This window comes from Pteropus vampyrus, unplaced genomic scaffold (assembly GCF_000151845.1).
Source record: "Pteropus vampyrus isolate Shadow unplaced genomic scaffold, Pvam_2.0 Scaffold62, whole genome shotgun sequence".
NCBI lineage: Eukaryota > Metazoa > Chordata > Mammalia > Chiroptera > Pteropodidae > Pteropus > Pteropus vampyrus.
The window spans coordinates 5686204-5700474 of record NW_011888843.1 but is presented as its reverse complement, the minus strand read 5'-3'; positions in this window follow the sequence as shown (position 1 = coordinate 5700474).

Below are 14271 nucleotides of genomic sequence, written 5' to 3'. Positions count from 1 at the left end.
TGGCTTCTCCTTTTCCAGAGCTGGAGTGTGTTTGAGGTGTTTTAAACCATGACTATCCCGGCATTATACAATTGGGTGTAAAATTAGATCAATTCCTTTTTTATATATTGTTCACATTTTGGAAAATGAATAACTTCCCTTTTCTAAGCTGGAAAGTTTGCAAAAATGAATTGATACATCAATGTGTTTTGGGTTAAAATGTTTAAAGTTTCCTGAGTCTATTTAGAGGTACAAATAAGAGTCAAGATCCCCACCATCGACTCACTCTTGTAAAAATCCTTAAATGGAACCTTCTCTTCTTCACTGACTTCTCTAATCTAATATTCATTTCCTTTTAGAGGGGTGGGGGCAGGGGATTGAGGAGACTTAAAACTCTAGTCTCCTGAAAATTGTCATGTAGTAGTTTAATAGCATTCAGGAAACTGAATTCATTTAGCCAAACAATTAATCGAGGACCCATTGCATGTCCCCAGCTATGTCAGGTACTGTGGAAAATTCAAAGTCGTTTAATGAGACAAGATGAACAAATGCTGGAGAACATTGAAAGATGGCATTTGACTATGTAGTACATTGTGAGATACTGATTATAAGAAAGAACATGAACATTCAACCTTATAAAAAAATTTGGGTTTTATGTGTAGAATCCTTTTCACGATTCTTTTCTTACTCAACTGAGACTGAACGGAGAGCAGAGTTGCAGAGTGGGAAGAGGCCAGGTTTGACACTGCAAGCACTAGGTGTGTGACCTCGGTCAAATTCCTTAATTTCTCTAAGCCTCAGTATTTTGAGCCATAAAACAGAAATCTTAATATCTACTCTCATAGGACAGTGAGGATTAAATAACTCAGTTAAAGCTCATAGTATGTAGCTCACAATAGAAAATAAAGTGGTTGCTATTGTCATTATTATAACACAATCCAATCCTTCTCATCACTTGGCCTACTTTGCTTTGGGCAAAGAATAATTTACCTCCCCAGACACTGCTATGGAGTCAAATGACACATGCTTTCAACATCCTCTTCTCCTAAATTATTTCTGTTTGGGACTTTACATGCTGAGCATTCCGTGTTTCTATTCCCTCACTCGTTCACATATTTTTTTCCCTCAGTATTAGATTCAGAACTTCTCTTCGGTCTTTCTCTTTCAAACATACATTTGTTTGAAAGACTAGCCTTCTACCTGTGAATGGGATGTCTAACTCTTCTTAGTGCTGGTATGCCTTGTCTCATTTTACTCTTTTAAAACCTTATGAGTGAGTTAAGACCAGCATCAATCTTCTCATGTATACAGTAGGAACAGTAAGGCGCAGAGAAGTTACGCAACTTGCCTAAAGTCACACAGGGAGACTTTCTCAGAGCCTGAATGACAACCCGGTTCTTCTCATCCACAAGTCTGTGTGATTTCCACTAAAATGTCACACCTAAATCTCACTGCGGTTTTTCGTCACTTTACCTGGAAATCCTTAAGAGCCTACCATAGTATGGAACACAGTGAGATGGCTTGCGTTCATTCATGCATTCCCTCAATGAATATCTGAGTGCTAAGTATGTGCCCGGCACTCCTCTAGACATTTAGATCCCACCGTAAACAAAAGAGACAATGATTTCTATCCTCATGAAGTTTACATGCTGCTGGGGGAGACAGATAAACAAGTACAGTATTTGGCTTCTTGGATATTGATAAGGAAAAAAGTAAAGCAAGGAAGAGGAGTAGAGAGGGGGGGACTGGTATTGGTGAGTCCGTGGTGGGAAGAGGGATATGATACTTTTAGATGGGGTGGCGAGGAGGAAGACAGTGAGAAGGTGACATGAGACAAGACTGAAGGAGACGAGGGAGCCGGGCTTTGAGATATCTGGGAGGAGGGAGTTCTAGAGAGTAGCAACGACCAGCACAAAGGCCCAGAGTTGGGATAATGGAGAAACAACAGGTCAGCCAGTGTGACTCAACCCAGGAAGCTGAGTTAACAAAAGGAGTGGGAGACAAAGTCAGAGGAAAAAGGGGGCAGGCAGGGGCAAGAGCCAGATTGGAGGGGGAGAGGCGTTGTGAATCACTGTCAGGACTTTGCTTTTGCTCCAGTCAAATGAAGAGCCAGTGCAGGGTTTGGAGCAGTAGAGTGTTAAATGACATTAACAGCTGCTCCATTGGGCAAAGGCTCAAGGGGGATGGGGCGGGGAGACAGAGAGGAGCCATTGCAGTAATCCGGGTATAAGATAATGGTGGTTTGGAATGTTCCCTCACCTCACACCTATTATTCCATGATGAACCACAGTTAACTCAGAGAGTGGTATTGAGAAGTCAAGGCCAAGGAATCTTGTGAGTGTTCTTTGGGCCAGTGTTACCGACCAGAGCTTCCAGGTCTTTGGAGGTACTCAACTGGTTCCTGCATTTTAGTACTCCTCGAGGAAATCATTTGGAAAGTTGTTGCTCAGGCTAAAACACTGAGTTTATTTGCAGTGGTCTGGGCTTGCATCGCCCTGGCTTTCGATGCTGGTCAGAAGGTCAGGTTGATAGCAATGCTTGTCATCTTTTTTTTTTTAAGCAGGAAAATGAATGCATACTTAACAAATGGGGTTTGGTTTGTAGACCTAATTTTTGAAAGCATGGGGCTGAGTATTCGGGGGAGGGTGCAGTTAATACATTCACTCCTTGGTAATAAAACAGAAAGAAGCATTAAGGAAGATGATGGCAGCTGCTCCTGTCTCCATCCCACCAAGGCAGCTCTGTTCCTAGTTCCCTAGAGAGGGAGATGAAAGAGTGTCCCTGGGTCAATGCCAGGGCCTTTCCTCACTCCCAGCACACACCCTCTGCAAAGGAAACAGTGTGGTGGAAGGACGGTGAGCTGCTGGTCGCCCTGGGCCTCAGTTTCTCCATCTGTGGAATTTGGAGATTGGACTAACTGATCACTGTGGTCCACCCCAGCTTCAAGCCGTGATGCTGTGGATGGTCTTTTCACGGGGAATGGGAGAAAGGATTTCATTTAACATCTGGTCAAGAATACAGGTAAACAGTCCAGCACTTAACTCTTCTGCAAACCTAGAATACGTGAGCATGAGGAAATCTTTTTCGCTCTTGGCATGAGAAAGAAATCATAAATATGGCTTACAGGCTAACCATGGGATGTTTTATCAAACTCTAGAGTTCAGAAAGATGTTACAAAACCTGGCATTTATTGAATGTATTTGGATAGACTCTCAAGTCATGCTCCTGACATATACCGGGATAATACACTCTACTCCTCACAGTTTGGGGTGGGCTTACATCGTAGCTCAGCTATGGCTCATTTTTTCTAAAAGAGCAAAGAGTATGTGGAAATGTTTTTGTTTTATTTTTTATCAATCTCTGCAGCTCATGTGATATAGACTTCAAGGGCCAGCCTTACTCTGGGGTTTATCGTCTTGGCAGAAAGGCACATGTTAGGAGGTCAGGAGAGGGCTCATTTCCTGCACTCGCTGTGGCCAGCCAAGATCTTCCACTCCCAGACTGACTTTTACTCCTTCGCTTTAGCCTGGAGGCATTGTTCCCCACCAGAAAGCAACACAATGAAAAAACTATCACTTAAGTTACTTGTGGATTTACTGTTTAGATTGTCAAGATCAACTTTTGGTTAGAAGGAGAGAGGCAAATAGACCTTATGACCTTAGCAGAGAAGAAATGTGCCCTTGGGATGAGGACTGTGAAAACAGAGCTGAGAGCGTCACAGTCCAGTGCTGCCTTCTTACCCGTTTTTCCCAGGCAGAGTCCTACCGACCGGCACAACCAGCATAATTCCCCTCTGTGGGGCTTTAAGAACTTGGTTTTCCTTGGTTAAGTGAACTCACATATTGATTTGTATTTATCTAAGCACATATTCGCAACCCTTTTTTCTTGTTGCTTTCTTAGTTGTTGAATAAGTGTAGAAATCGTGGATCAAGAATCATACAGGTCACTTAGTCTCACTTCCTGCCCCAAATAGAAGTTCTCTCTGGCCCACTGAGGGCCACTCTGTTGGTGCCTAAATATTTCTAGTGCTAAAGACCCCACTGCTTCGTAAGTTCGCAGGATTTAAATGACGGTCTATTTTATTTTTAGGAAGTTCTTCTTTATACTGAATCAAAGTCTTTCTCTCTTAACTTCAACCCATCACTTCTAGTACTCCAGAATTACTTTCGTTAGTGGATCTCAAAGTCTAAATTCAAACATTCTCACTGGACTATCAAGGTCCTCTCCTTTATCATTTCTTTCACTGGCCTAGTTTATATAAACAACCCTATGAAGTCTTGGTGACTGCTCATCTGACAAGCCCATGCCTATTTCAGAAGAAAAGGAAGGCAGGTGGACCCTAAACTAATCTTAGTAAAAAGCAGGCCTTAGCACAGCATAGCTACTCCACGAGGCACATGACATTTTCCCTGGAGATATTCCCCAGGCTTTAATAGCTTCGGTTCCCAGCATTTGATAACCGATCACATTTTCTAATAGATTCTAATATCTTACTTAAAATTAATCCACAATGAATATTTTGACACAAAACCCCAAAGGAAATTGCTTCTTATCCAAACTAACTACACAATCAGGAAAAACTTTAAAAGGTTCTGTAAAAGACTGTATTTAGGAAAACTGACTACTGTATTTCACTGGGCTCATCCTGACATCTAGTGGTGAAGTCTGGAAGAGTTTACTGTCCTGGGCTATAGAGAAGGTAGAAAAAAATCTTAATCTTATTTAATATTTCTCTTTGAATATTTTATTTTGTGAAGTTGTAAACTGCATTCATTTTTCAATCCATTATAATGATATACTCATCTACATTTTAGCCATCTTTGCTGCTTTAGACCTTTTATATCTGAGCTTACTTTGAAATCAATCAAATCTATTTTTTCACAGATGCCAGAAAAACACATCTTCTTCCTTTAGAAAAAAAAAAAAAAGGCATTTTGGATAAGCATAAATAACTATATTTTGATCTGGAGGCATACTACAAAAATGTTTTGCATAAATATATTTATCTTCAAATGTGGTTTTAAGACTTTGGATTCCTGTGAAATCTGAGTCATTTATAGCTAACCTTGAATGTATTGTTATTCACAATTAGAAGTAGATAAATTTCACAGGCAGAGAAGCTGACAAGTCTTTAAGACTTCACACTTAGTTTTGCAGGAAGAGCTGAAGTTAATTAGAAGTGATTATACATACATTGCATGTGTGTGTGTGTGTGTGTGTGTGTGTGTGTGTGTGTTGTCGCACATAGACACCACAAAGGCCTTGGGAAGGTTGAATTTTTTTACGTTTTAAAAATAAACATAATCTCCTTCCCATGTGTTGCTATAAGCCCAGTAAATCTAGGAAGCTCAGCAGGATTGAACAAGGTCATTTCTTGTCAGGACTCCAAGGGGGAGCAGGAAGCAACCTTGTGCATCAGATGCTGGCATTCTAATCCCTGCTCAGCACGGGCTTCCCGGGCATGGGGGACACGTCATGCCAGGGACGACACACTGGCAGACTGAGGCTTTGACACGAGCATGATCGCTACTAGGACTGTGGCTCTCTATCTACGGTGTCCCTTGTAAATTGGAAATATATTCTTGCCCTGGTAATAAAGGCAAAATTCCTACCGAGTTTGCTCACTTCTCGGTTCTGGTAAATAAAAAAGTAATCATGTAAAGATATATAGTCAATCACTACTTTAAAGTCAAAGAGGCCTTATCAATTTGTTCTGGGTTTTGTGGAATTTAAATATACATTTAATATACTTTTTAAATTAAATATTATATATATATTTAATTCAAGGGCAAGCCTTTCACCAGCCAGCTCATCCAGAGATTCTGGGTGGGCCATCTGATTTGGGGTCCCAGCCGGCTCATTGCTGGAGTCCTCGGGTGGGCAGGTCTGGTGCCTGGGTCAGCATGTGGGAGGCCTGATGCTTGAGTATAGAAGGACCAATGCTAGTGCCCAGGTTCACTGGGTCAGGCCTGGCACTGGAGTCTCTAGTGATGGATTTTAGACCTGGGTCTGTGTGGGTGGACCTGGATTCTGGCCCCATAGAGTCAACCAGGCACCAGGACCACCGGGATAGGCCTGGTGTCTAGATGTGCAGGGGCTAGTCTCTACTGGAATGGGCCTGGATGCTCGTTGCACAAGAACTTTCCTGAGGCTGGCACCACAGGGGCCAGCCTAGAGCTAGTGTGGGCCTGGAGTTTGAGCCTCAGCGGCCAGCCTGGATTTGAGTCTTCAGGAGCAGGTCTGGCACTGGAGTGGCCCAGGAGCCTGGGCCTATGGGAGCTGGTCTGTAATCTATGTCCCTGGAGGTTGTACTGGCGCCGAGTGAGCTGGGGACCTGGGGCCATGGGAAGCCAGCCTGGTGAGGTAAACCTACCCTAGCCCAAAGAAAGCAAAAGCCGTACATTAGAAACAGGCAAACTAGACTTTAAGGTAAAGGACATGACTAGAAATTAAATTCACTTCTTACATATAAAGGTTCAACTTACTAGGAAGATAAGGCAGTTTTAAATCTATGTGTATCTACTAACATGATATCAAAACTAGAAATTAAAAACTGACACAACTTCAAGGAAAAGCAAACACACAAACTTAATCCAATAATTAAAAAATACACATTCTTTTTAAGCATATTTCCAAAAACCATATTTAAAAAACATTTGCAAGATTATAATGTCTAATAAGAATATAGTGTCTAATATGATTATAATTATATTGATAATATTAATATAAATTAATTATATTAAATAATTATATTTAAATGTATGTATTATAATATATACATCGGGCCATAAGTCAAGTTGCAACAGATTTCAATGGTTAAAGTGTATAGAATATGTTTTCTGACCTCAGTGTAATTAAGCTAGATCAAAAAATATATATATATCAAAAAAATCTTCATTTGTTTGGAAATTAAAACATATATTTCTAAATAACACATGGGTCAAAGAAAAAAATTAGATAACATTTTGCTCTAGACAACAACACATCTGTGGGATATAGTTAAGCCAGTCCTTAGAAATAGCTTTAAAGCATATATTTCAAAAATAAAGCTAGATTTTAATGAGGTAAATCTACACTATAAAAAGAAGGAAAAAATAAAATGTTAATAAATCTATAAGAAAGGAAACATAAAGATAAAAATACAAATGAATGAATCAGAAAAAAAACACAAAATACAGACATTCAATAAAACTGAGTTCTTTCATTAAAATATCTAATAAAACTGATAAATTTTTAGTGAGACTGATTAATAACAATCCAAATTTTGATTAACAGATGAATGAATAAATAAATTTTGGTATATAGAATAGAATAGTACTCAGCATTAGAAAAGAATAAATTATAAATATGCACGACATGGAGGAATCTAAAAATAATTCAGTTGAATAAAAGAAGTAAGAAAAAAAGAGATTATACTGTAAAATTTTATTTACATGAAATTCTAAAAACGGAAAACTAACATATAGTGAGTGACAGAAAATTGATCAGTGGATGGCTAAGAGGAAAGGTAGCATGAGTTAAGAAGGGCACAAAGAAAAGATTGGGTATGATGAATATGTTCATGCTCTTCATTGTGGTCATGGTTTCACAGATGTATACATATGCCAAAACATATCAAATTGTACACTATGTATAATTATCCCTAAACTTATTTAAAAGACCATTAAAAAGAACAAAAACATGAATAAAAATGAAAAGAAACAATAATTAATAGAAACAGTCTCACAAGGGCTCCAGATAATTGGCTCATCAGATACAAAATTTAATAGTTACATTTAGACTTCTTTATCTGTCAGACTTGCCATTATAGACTCTAGCTCTATGATGGAGTAATTTGTGGCAAAGTCATGTTCCCACAAAAAATGCAAGATTTGAGGATCTAGGGTCCCAGTGAGAAGGGAGGAACAGAGAATAAATCTTGATAGATAGCTGATATTTCCTTCAAGACATTTGCCAAATTGTCTTGCATGGGATTAAAGATAAGAAATTAAAGAAACTCTGAAAACAGAGTGTTCATCATAGTCTCATAGTGTTAAGGAAGTAACGATTAAAGTTCAAATCTTCCAAGTGGGGGTGCTTCAGTAAATATACTAGGCTTTCATTTTATTGGATAAATTCATTGAATAAAGTAATCGGACTTGAGCGGAGGAAATTGTAAACTCATTCTGAAGGAATATCATCCAGAGCCTTTACTTACTGTTCATTTATAGTGTCTAATATGCAATAGATATTAAATAAAACATTGTTAAATATTATCAGATATGCCAAGAGATAGGACCAAATGACTGAAATCCAAGAGAAAAAAAATAGACAATAGAAACCAACTCACAAGTGATTCAGATATTGAAATTAGCAGAACAAGACTTTAAAATACAAATGCTATGTTAAAGAAAAAATAAAAATTTTTAAAACGAGATTTTAAAAAATGGAGTATATCGGCAGAGATTTAGAATCTTTTAAACATAATTCAACAGGAAGTCTAAGAATGAAAATATAAATACTGAAATTACAAGATAAATAGGTTTAACAGAAAGTTAGAATAAAAGAAAGAATAGAGAACTAGAAGACATGTCAATTGAAAATATTTAGACTGTCATGCAGAAAGTCAAAGGATAGAAAATACAGAAGAAATGGTAAGACATAGTGAAAATGACTGGTATGCATGGAATTGAATAAAAGAAGTCAGAAAATGGCACAGAAGCAATATTTAAAGAGAAAATGGCAAATAATTTTTCACTACTGTTTAAAGACACAATACCATCTTATGAAGTTTATAACTTGTAAAATATACGTGACAACACTACCACAAATAATGGAGGCTAAATAGAACCACAATGCTTCAAATTTCCTATATTTTAAGTAAAGTAGCATAATATGTTAAATCTAAGTGATATGTTAAAGATAAAAGATACACAATGCATTTCCTAGAATAGCCACTGATGAAAGAGAAATTTAAATGGAGTTTGAAATTTTTGATTAACACTAAAGAGGTAGGTAAAAAATAAAAATAAAAAAAAAGCAAAAACTAAACACAGATGGGAAAACTAGGAAAAAAATAAAATGGAGACCTAAATAAATTATATCAATCATTAATCTAAATGTAAACAGAATAATTCCAGTTAAAAGACAGATATTGTCAGACTGAATCTAACTAAATGCTTTCTACAAGAGGTGTATTTAAAATACAAAGACACAGAAATATTGAATGGTAAAAAGTTATACAAGCTATGCCACGCAAATAATCAGAACGCTAGAGGGACTATATTAAATTCAGCAAAATAAATAAACTTCAAGACAGAGAGCATTATCAGAGTATTAAAAGACATTTATGATTAAAGGATGAATTCATCAGAAAGACATACTGTATATATATTTAAGTCAAATATACAATCATAGTTGAAGTTTACAACCACTCCCTCAGTGATAAATAGAATAACAAACAATAAAATTAGTAAGAGTACAGATTTCCTTAACAATATCATCAACCACCTTGATCTCCTTGATAATTATAAGAAATATTAAACTCTACAACTATGCAATATTCATTCTTCTGAAGTGCACATGGAACGTTTATCAAGATAGATTTTTATGCTGGGACATAAAACAAGTCTCAAGAAGTTCCAAAAGATTAAAATCTTAGAGTATGTTCTATTATAGAAATGGAATTAAATTAAAAATCAACAAAAATAAGATATCTAGAAATCTAATTCAAGAACATGGGATGTTTTTCATTTATTTATATCTTTCACAATGTTTTGTAATTTACAGAGTATACTTCTTCTACCTCTTTAGTTAAATTTATTCCTAAGTGTTTAATTCTCTTGGTGATATCGTGAGTAGAATTGTTCCCTTAATTTCATTTTTTGAATTTTTACTGCAAGTATATAGAAATACAATTAGTTTTACATATATATATATATATATAGAGAGAGAGAGAGAGAGAGAGAGAGAGAGAATGAGAGAGAGAGAGAGAGAGAGGTCTTGAATCCTGAAAACTTGCTGAATTCTTTTATTAGTCTGAATAGTTTTTTAGTGGATTCCTTTAGAATTTTCTATGTACAAGGTCATATCAACTGCAAATATAGTTTTAATCCTCTTCCAATCTGGACGCTTTTTTTTTCTTGTCTTAACCTCATAAGAACCTCCAGAAGTGGTGAGAGCTGACGTTCCTGTTTTGTTCCTTATCTCAAGGGAAAGCGTTCAGGCTTTTACCAGTATTTTAGCTGTGAGTTTTTCCTAAATGCATTTTACCGTACCGAGGAAGTACTTTTCTATTACTTGTTTGTTGAGTGTTTTGTCATGAAAGGATTTTGGTTTCTTACGTTTTACATTGTGTGTGTGTGTGTGTGTGTGTGTGTGTGTGTGTGTGTGTCCTTGTATGCACATGTGCATGCACATGTATACGGTTTAAATAACTTTGGGCTTGTACCATACTGAGGTAATTAATAATCTGTTTGTTTTTTTTTTTTAATCTAAATATATCTGAGATATTGTTCTGGGTGAGGAAAACTGCTATAAATAGAGAATGGTTCATAAACCATCTAAAGAGGCCTATCCCATTCTGCCTAAGAGGTCGCCAGCTTTATAATAAAGTGTTATGTCCATAAAACAGTTAATTCCTGAAATGGCATACATGTATTAAAGTCTTAGTAACAACTGTATTAAGGCACTCTGAAAGCAAGTATGTTGGACCAATGTTTTTAGGATTTCATAAACTCAATGGATTCCATATTTTGATTGGTAAAAAGAAACAACAAAGCTTTCTCTTACATAAATTGTGAATTAAGAATTGTTAAATCCCAAGAAAAAATTTTTTAAGTAAAAACTCAAACCAAAATGTAAACACCAAATATCCCCTTGCAGTTACTAGAGTCAAATAAAAAATCAGATGAAGTGACATCTATTCACCTTACCTTTTAGAAGGTACCTATTCACTTCAGTATGACCTATCCTAGTGGTTTATGTTGACCTATGCACTTATGCCCAGGCTTCCTGCCATTGTTTTTTGTTGTCGTTGTTGTTAAATACCCATTTTTAAACTTAAAAGTCACCTGTAATCAAGGCTAAACCCATGCAGAAGCATCCTAATGCTGTCAATGTGTTGACTTCTTTGAGAGAATTACATAGCCAGGGAAATGAAACTGCACGCTATTTTTATTGGGATCTGGTAAAGGAGTCTCATATTACAGTTGCTCCGCCTTGTCCATGGGGTTGCATTCCAAGACACCCAATGGATGCCTGAAACCTTGGATAGTACTGAAGACTGTATATACTATGTTTTTCCTATACATATAGAGTTATGATAAAATTTAATTTATAAATTGGGCACACTAAGAGATTAACGATAACTAATAATAGAACAGTTGTAACAATATACTGTAATAAAAGTTATGTGACTGAAGTGCTAAGGATTCTGGTCAAGATGGCGTAGAAAGTAGACACTGTGTTCGCCCCCTTTCATGACCACATAGAAATCACAATGAAACCACAGAACAACATCACTGGGAGTCACCTGAGGTCTAGCTGAACAGAAGTCCTACAACTGGGGACATACATAAGAGGTCCCCTGAGACCAGTAGGAGGGGCAGAGACACGAAACAGACTGTTCCCACAAACCTGTGCAGTGATCAAGAATTGGAAGAGTTATCCTAGCAGCAGACCCCTCTCCACCTTCCCCCACCCAGGAGCAAGGGGTCCCAGCTCCACACTGTCTCCTCAGCCAATGCTGGGAAAAGAAATCCTCACAACCTCTGACTGTGAAAAACCAGAGGAACTTGTGGCAAAGTGAGATGGAGGGTTGCAGGAGCACAGACAGTCCTCCCAAAGGGCCCCCACACATACTTACTCAGCGACGGAGTCACTCGCACTGAGCTCCAGCACTGGGGCAGCTGCTTCAGGAGCACCAGGGACACACAGAGAGACACTGAGTTGTCTGGCTTCAGGGTGAGGGCTAGAGGGGCAGCTTTCTCCCAGACAGAAGTGCTGGCAGTATCCATTGTTTCTTTGTTGAACCCTTCCACCTCCCAACGTGCAGACACACAGGCAGCTGCCATATCTGAGTCTCCATCACTTGGATAACACACATCTCTCTGCCCCAGGTGATTCTCTGAGGTTCTGCCCTTCCCAACTTGCAGGCCCATCCAAGCTGCCTCCATTGATTTGTTCCATACGAATGGTTTGTCTTGGTTCATGCTGCAGACTTTCCTAAAATCTCTCAAAGGCTCACAAAACCCAAAGAAGCAGATCTGGCCTTGGCATGCCCTGTACCTCTTGCTGAGCAGCCCAAGCACTAGCGGCAGCTAGCCTCAGTTCCTGGGTTGGCCTCTTGAGGCACCTGTAAGCCAAGCACAGGTGGCAGCCATCTGCAGATTGCTTGATGACTCTTACTAGATAGCTCTGGAAGTGAATAGGCTGTGGCTGAACTTGGCCTACAGCTGGGCCCCTCCCAGAAGGAATTTGGGTGAGTGCACCCAGTGGCACACGTCAACCGATGCAAGCCAGAGCACCACCCAGGGCTGTATTTGAGGAGGACACACCCAAAGAGCAGACTGGGCAGGCACCAAAGCCATGCTAAAGTGAATCCTCCTGCTCTGTAGGGTGGGCCCCTCACCAGCCAATCTTCACAATCAATCAACCCATGGGTCAATCCCTCCCATCAACATGCAAACAGCAACCAAGACTCAACTACAGTAGGAGGGCACACACCAACCACATAAGGGACACACTTTGAACACCTGGCTCAGGTGACCAGGGAACATTGTGCCATTGGGCCCCACAGAACACCTACTACATAAAGCTGCTCTATGAAGACTGAGAAACTTAGAAACCCTACCTAATACACAGAAACAAATACATGGAGACAGCTGGAATGACTGACAAACAAACATGTCCCACAAGAAAGAACAGAATTTCCAGAAACAGAAATAAATAAAATGGAGACAAGCAATACACCAGATGCAGAGTTTAAAGCACTGGTTATAAGGATGCTCGGTGAACTTAGGAAAAGAGTAAATGAACTTAGTGAGAATTTTAACAAAGAGACAGAAAACATAAAATGGAAATAGAAAACAAATGGGAACCAATCAGAAATGAAAATACAATATCTGAGATAAAGTGTACATTACAGGGAATCGACAGAGGGGATGAAGTAGAGGATCAAATCAGCAATTTAGAGGATGGGGTAGCAGAGGACACCCAATCAGAACAGCAACAAGAAAAAAAGATTCTAAAAAAGTGAGGCTAGTTTAAGGGGCCTCTAGGACAACATCAAGTGCAACAACATTTGAATCATAAGGATACTAGAAAGAGAGAGAGAGCAAGAAACTGAAAACCTATTTGAATAAATAATGACAGAAAACTTCCCTAACCTGGTAAAGGAAATAGACATACAACCCCAGGAAGCTGAGAGTCCCAAACAAGATGAATCCAAAGAGGCCCACACCAAGACACATCATCATTAAAATGCCAAAAGTTAAAAGCAATGAGAGAATCTTAAACGCAGCAAGAGAAAAGAAGTTACCTACGAGGGAGCTCCCATAAGACTGATTTATAAACAGAAACTTTGCAGGTCAAAAGGGATTGGCACAAAATATTCAAAGTGATGAAAAGGACCTACAACCAAGATTACTCTACCCAGCAAAGCTATCATTTAGTATCGAAGGAGAGAGAAATTACTTCCCAGGCAAGAAAAAACTAAAGAAGTTCATAACCACCAAGCCAGTATTACAGGAAATGTCGGGGCGGCGGTGGGGGGGGGGGAGCGATTTCTTTAAGAAGAAGAAAAAATGTGTATCAAAAATATGAATAAAGAATGGCAACAACTACATATCTATCAACAAGTACTTCAAATGAAAAAAAATTAAATGCTCCAATGAAGAGATAGAGTGACTGAATAACTAAGACATATGCTGCCTATAAGAGACTCATTTCAGATCAAAAGACATACAGAGACAAAGTAAAGGGATGGAAAAAAGTGTTTCATGAAAATGGAAATAAGAAAAAAATGTCTGAGGTTGCAATACTATTCCAGACAAAATAGACTTTAAAACAAAGGCTATAACAAGACACAAAGAAAGACCCAGTAATCCCACTTCTGGGTATTTATCCAAAGAAACCCAAAACACTACTTCAAAGAGACATGTGAATCCATATGTTCATTGCAGCATTATTTACATTAGGCAAGATATGGAGGCAACCTGGGTGTCCATCAATGGATGAATGGATAAAGAAGAGATGGCACATATATACAATGAAATATTACTCAGCCATAAGAAAGAAAGAAAGAAAGAAAGA